Source organism: Lathyrus oleraceus, chromosome 1, assembly GCF_024323335.1.
Source record: "Lathyrus oleraceus cultivar Zhongwan6 chromosome 1, CAAS_Psat_ZW6_1.0, whole genome shotgun sequence".
Taxonomy (NCBI): Eukaryota; Viridiplantae; Streptophyta; class Magnoliopsida; order Fabales; family Fabaceae; genus Lathyrus; species Lathyrus oleraceus.
In genome coordinates, this window is record NC_066579.1 from 459,714,333 (window position 1) to 459,721,324 (window position 6,992).

Here is a 6,992-nt window from a genome sequence, read left to right on the forward strand (position 1 = left end):
ATGATCTGAATCATATTTCTCGAACCAAATTTTTGAAAAAATTTGACATGATTCGAATTAGGATATAGCGTGATCTAGAATTATGGAATAAGTTGAATAAATTTCCTTAATTTGAATCATACATTATCTTTAATTGAGTCAATTGTCTTGACTTCTGCGAAAATACCATTTTATGCATGAAAAATGATATTTCAAACTAAAAAAAATTATGTTACGAACTCAAATTCTATAAAATTACAATACATCAAAGCATCAAATAATAAAATTTAATTATCTAAGGAGAAATTTTAGTCCTCTTTTTTATGTTTGTCAAAATTTTGTGTATTTGGGCCATTAGAGCTAAGCTCCTATGAATTCAACACTTATGTGCATAAACTTGGGGTTCAATTTCGTAAGACTTCGCGAGATGCAAAGTGTTATCTCAGATTTTTGACACAAATAAATAATTATAAAGATGTGATAAGTTTAATGTGTAAATGGGTTTATTGCCAAAAATCGAAGTGATCAATTACGATCATAGGAATCTCGACGAATTTGATTTGTCGAGAAAGTAGTATCAACTTTGATCGAATAATAATTAGTCAGAGACCAGAGAGTTTATTGGTTTTGGGACTTAGTTAAATTCAGAGTATCCAAAAATGTTTATTTTCAAGCAGTCGAATGATGTGTAAGTGGATAAGATCGGACAGTTATTTTAGGACACATGAGAACCTGTCAAAGACGAAGGTTGCATGGAGACAAAGACGTGACATATTTTGCTTAGTCGACCATTGTAGACGGTTAACTTAGGATTAGTATATAAGTAAGCATTCACTTATGTTTTAGAGGTTCGCAATTGTACATAAATTCTGTAAAACTCAAAGTATCAGTGTGTTTGTGAGAAAAGATTCAAGAATGTATGTATATGCGTTCTATTTTTTATAAATCAAAGCCTTTATTTGCAGTTATTTACTGCATTCAAATTCATTTTCAATTATCTTTTTTCTTTTACGTTTTGATTTCAACGTCAAAACATGTTTCAAACCATTGTTTTCACACAATATATCCTGAGATCTTCTTGAGTTTAATCCCTTAAATGAAATCAAACTTATTTTGCTTATAAAATTTCACAGTAAACAAATTGGCACGTCCAGTGGGACCCTTTTGTGTGAAAATTTATACTTTTCATTTTGAAAAATCATTTGCAAAGTCCTTCATTTAATAAACTTCTCAAGTTATGAGTGTGCATGCGATTGAGGAGTGGTAAGATAACCAAAAACTAAGTTAGAAACCCAACAAGGAGATACATTAGGAGAATGCTTACTCCCAAAAATAACAATGGAGAACAACCATCCAATAGCCCAGGGGAATGCACAGTCACTGCAAGTTCGATTGAACCAATCCCCCATATTGCTAGCATGACGGCCACACCGTCAATCATTGTCATGCCGTTGACCACGACTATCGTCGATTGCACAAGAATGGATGGTATTTCCCCCTCAATAACACAAAGCTACCTAGTGACTCCTAGACCTGTTGGTGTAAGCCCTAGAGGCCAATACTTTTGGTACTTATATCGAATTATTTATTAATAATAAAAGGCTTTTTCTTTATTATGTTTGTCTAATAAAGTCCCTAGAATAGCTAGTCCGTTTAATGTATCAAGTGTGACTTAATCATGAGATCACATTAAATATAAGGACATTATTCTTAAAGTATCCGTAGTTGAGCTTTATTGTGAAGTCGGATAACATTAAAGCATTAAGACTATTATGTATATAGACTGATGATCACATCTCATGGATCATAGATAAAGAGTTATCAAGTCTTAAACATAGGTATGAATATTAAGATTAATATTTATACTGGATTGACCCGCTATGAGAATACTATATAGAATGTTATGCAAATTGTCATAAGTTATTCTCATGGTGATAATGGTGTATACCACCTTTCAACCTGAAACCACTATGGACCCTAGATGTAGAGTCGAGTGCCTTATTGCTGATCAAACATTGTCCGTAACTGGATGACCATAAAGACAGTTGATGGGTACTCCACGAAGCATGCTAAGGGACATGAGTGACCTAGATGGAATTTGCCCATCCTGCGTAACAGGATAAATGTCTATGGGCCCAATATTGAACTGGACAAGGATGACACGGTATATGCCTTGTGTTCAATATAGACATAAGGGCAAAAGGGTAATTATACACATAAGTATTATCACAAAAGGATTTGTCAGATCACATGACATTTTCGTGTCTTGGGTAGCAGTGATGTGTTGCTAGATACCGCTCACTATTTATTATGTTACATACGTGATTTAATATAATTGTCAATGCCGCGAAACCCTACAGGGTAACACACACAAAAGGGCGGATTGATGAGAGATAGAGTAACTAAGGAATACCGTAATGTACGGTGCACTCAAGTGAATTGTAGAACATCGTAAGGTACGATGTACTTAAGTAGAATACGAAATATGGTAAGGTACCACGCGCTTAAGTGATTTTGGCATATTATAAGATATGGGCCACATACACTTGAGTGGGATTTTAGCTTGCAGCTCACACAAGTGGTTCTATAAATAGAACCCTTGTGTAGAAGCATTTGTGCAGTTGCAATTTCGTTTCTCTCTCTCTCTCTCTCTCTCTCTCTCTCTCTCTCTCTCTCTCTCTCTCTCTCTCTCTCTCTCTCTCTCTCTCTCTCTCTCTCTCTCTCTCTCTCTCACACACACACACACACACACACTCAAAGCCTTCATTCGTAGCAGCTAGCACTGAGATTGAAGGAATCCGTTCGTGTGGACTGAGTAGAGGCGTTGTCATCGTTTAACGTTTGTGATCGCTCCGTAGATCTGCATCAAAGGTTACAATCGCCGCAAGAGGTAACGATTCTATCACTGATCATGCCCATTCGTAAGGATCATTAAAGGAGAAATTTTAAATTCCGCTGCGTTTTGGATCGCTCTTCTCCTTCAGTGGTATCAGAGCCACTTACGAAACCATGCATCTGATAACTGTTTATTTTCTGTATTTTCTGTATTAATAAGATCAAAAGACAGAATGAATCAAAGAATAAACAAGTAATTAAATTTGGCATCATGTGTGTACGATTTGGATGATTGATGTTGACTATGCTTCGGAATCCGACATTAGTATGGTGAAGCAGCGTTACATCGATCATCCATAGGTTATGCAGTTGAGATCGATCAAGTTATATATATGATATAAGTAATCCTGATGCAAAATACGGTATATATGATATATTGTTTCTGTTTCGTTCATTCAAACACTTAATGGTTGTTTTCCTTTGAGTGATCAATGGTCGTTTGCTTCTTGATCCGACATTAGTATGGTGAAGCAATGACGTATTGATCAATCATACTGAATCAACAATCGAGATGTGTTTGACGGTCTGAAATTGGTGCATTAGGGTTAATGACAGCACAAGGTTGTGTTGTCAAAGAGTTATGCGATTAGGGTTGTGACTGCGCAAGAGTTGTGCTTTAAAGTATCAAGTGTTGATGCGAAAAACGACGTCGATTTCACAAACATGGTTATTCTTTAGTTTGAGTATGAGAGCTAGGAATTAGGGTTTATCCTTGTTTGCTTCACTAGGTATTCACCTAGTTCACCCACGGCATTGTCATGTATTCCAACTTGTTGCCTTATTCTTATGATTGTGGCCTTACTAAATTAGATTTTTTTATACTTGTTGCATCATTAGTCATTAACATGTCATCTAACTGTCACGCATCTAAAAGTACGAGAACATGTTGCATTTGCCTCTCTTTTCTTTGTGTTCAAGCATTTAGGTTTGCAAGATTGAATTAATGTGCTCATTGCCTCAAATCAAGTCCAATTGGAATTTAAGTGCTATTGTGATTAAAAGGAGGTTCACTTGATTCAAGTCCAAGTCATAATCATTATCTCTCAAGACATATCCACTTTGGTTCATGATGATTTTATTTGGTCAAAGAAGTTTCAAATGTTGATTTTGGTTCATCATTCCTTAAGTGACAAAGGATTTGCAAGTTATTCATTCATTTTTAAATGCTTTCTTTCAAGATTTACTTAAGTCTTGTTCAACATGGAATCAAGCATGTTTGCGAAATTTCATTCATCTTCAATTTTTTTAAATGATAATTCAAGAGTGACGCAAAAGCTTTCAACACCACACTTGTCATCAACACCAAAATATTTGTCATTCATTCCAAATTCATACATCATAGCTCAAGTTTCATTTTGGCATGGTTTTATCTTAATCAAGTCCTACCAAATGCTATCATCATTCAAATGCAAGTTTAGGAATCAAGAATGTTTCATGGTGTTTAGAGTTGAATTAATCAAACATGTTGGGATCATGAATTCAACTCAGATTCAAGTGGTTACCAAAACACTATCATCCATCCATGAGTCAATGCAAGCGGGAATTATGAATTGCCATGAGCAAATTGCAGCACCGTCCTTCATTTGCAAACATGAAACACAAGTTCGGGCAAGGCTACCAAAGTGTCTTACCGTACAAAATTGTCAAGTTCAAGCATTTATATTCAAGTGAAAAGACATGTGCAAAAAGAAATGAAATAGAAGTCATTGATATGGCCCAAATGAGCTAAAATACCAGTGCACAACAAAGCACAAAATGCAACAAGGCACGGTACAAGTTACAATAAATACCAACTTCTAAATACATGCACAATGATGTACGAATTCATTATAATACAAGAAATTTGAGTTTGTTTCTAAAAGATAAAGATAGGACCACCATATTCATGATACACTCTACAAATCTCCATGAAATCAGGGGCATGAGGATTGCGTAATTCCATCCAAAAATGCCAGCTCACAAATCACGAATTCAACTCAATAAATCTCTGAATTTTCACATGTTTTTGGCATCTTTTCTCACACATGTGGAAGACAAAATTTACTTATAAATATAGTACTCAATTCACTCTACTTCTCAAGCTTTTCAAGTCAATATAATGCTTCCAGATTCACACCTCAACACATCTAAACACAGAGTAATTGGATTCACTCACACACTCATTTTCACCTCAAATTCCCAATCCTAAATCATTCCTTAAGCATCACTAAAGGTGATAGAATAGAGAGAGAAAGAGCAATAGAAATCACCTATCAGTGTTTACACACCTCACAAGATTCTAGAAATTCGTTAACTCAGGCAAGGTAGTAAACATCTTTGTTCCCATCATTTTTTGATACTAGTCCACTTGTTTTGAAATCCCGATACTTAAATCCATGCTTTGAGTTATTGATTCACCGTGGTTGCCATTTAATTTAACTTGTAGGGTTTTCCTTTCAGTTGTTTGTGGCTCAAATACTCCATACTCAGAGCCAATCAATGGCTCCTGAGCATGGAACCTGCAACGATGAATAAGGGTGAAGTGAAATACATAACAATTTTCACTTGAAACCATGAGTTGCATGATCTGATTTTCTTCGAGCCAGAGGTTGAAGACGATGTTCAACATTTGTCTATTCCCTCCCTTTTGTGTATTTGATGTTTTAATTTCAAAATTATTCACTAAATTAGGCACACTTATCACGAGTTGATTAGTCCCATTAATTGTAATTCTATTAAACCCAATGGCGCACATTAAACCCAATACTTTTGGTACTTGTATCGAATTATTTATTAATAATAAAAGGCTTTTTCTTTATTATGTTTGTCTAATAAAGTCCCTAGAATAGATAGTCTGTTTAATGTATCAAGTGTGACTTAATCATGAGATCAAATTAAACATAAGGACACTATTATTAAAGTATCCATAGTCGAGCTTTATTGTGAAGTGGGATAACATTAAAGCATTAAGACTATTATGTATATAGACTGATGATCACACCTCATGGATCATGGATAAGGAGTTATCAAGTCTTAAACATAGGTATGAATATTAAGATTAATATTTATACTGGATTGACCCGCTATGAGAATACTATATAGAATGTTATGCAAAGAGTCATAAGTTATTCTCATGGTGATAATGGTGTATACCACCCTTCGACCTGAAACCACTATGGACCCTAGATGTAGAGTCGAGTGCCTTATTGCTAATCAACCATTGTCCATAACTGGATGACCATAAAGACAGTTGATGGGTACTCCACGAAGCATGCTAAGGGACATGAGTGACCTAGATGGAATTTGCTCATCCTGCGTAACAGGATAAATGTCTATGGGCCCAATATTGAACTGGACAAGGATAACACGATCTATGCTTTGTGTTCAATATAGACATAAGGGTAAAAGGGTAATTATACACATAAGTATTATCACAAAAAGATTTGTCAGATCACATGACATTTTCGTGTCTTGGGTAGCAGTGATGTGTTGCTAGATACCACTCACTGTTTATTATGTTAAATACGTGATTTAATATAACTGCCAATGCCGCAAAAACCTACAGGGTCACACACAAAAGGACGGATTGATAAGAGATAGAGTAACTAAGGAATACCGTAAATTACGGTGCACTAAAGTGAATTGTAGAACATCGTAAGGTACGGTGTACTTAAGTAGAATACGAAATATGGTAAGGTACTACGCGCTTAAGTGATTTTGGCATATTACTAGATATGGGCCACATACACTTGAGTGGGCTTTTTTTAGCTTACAGCCCACACAAGTGGCACTATAAATAGAACCCTTGTGTAGAAGCATTAGTGCAGTTGCAATTTCGTTTCTCTCTCTCTCTCACTCAAAGCCTTCATTCGTAGCAGCTAGCACTGAGATTGAATGAATCCATTCGTGTGGACTGAGTAGAGGCGTTGTAATCGTTCAACGTTCGTGATCGCTCCGTAGATCTGCATCAAAGGTTACAATCGCCACAAGAGGTAACGATTTTATCACTGATCATGCCCATTCGTAAGGATCACTAAAGGAGAAATTTTAAATTCCACTGTGTTTTGGATCGCTCTTCTCCTTAAGTGGTATCAGAGCCACTTACGAAATCATGCATCTGATAGCTGTTTATTTTCTGT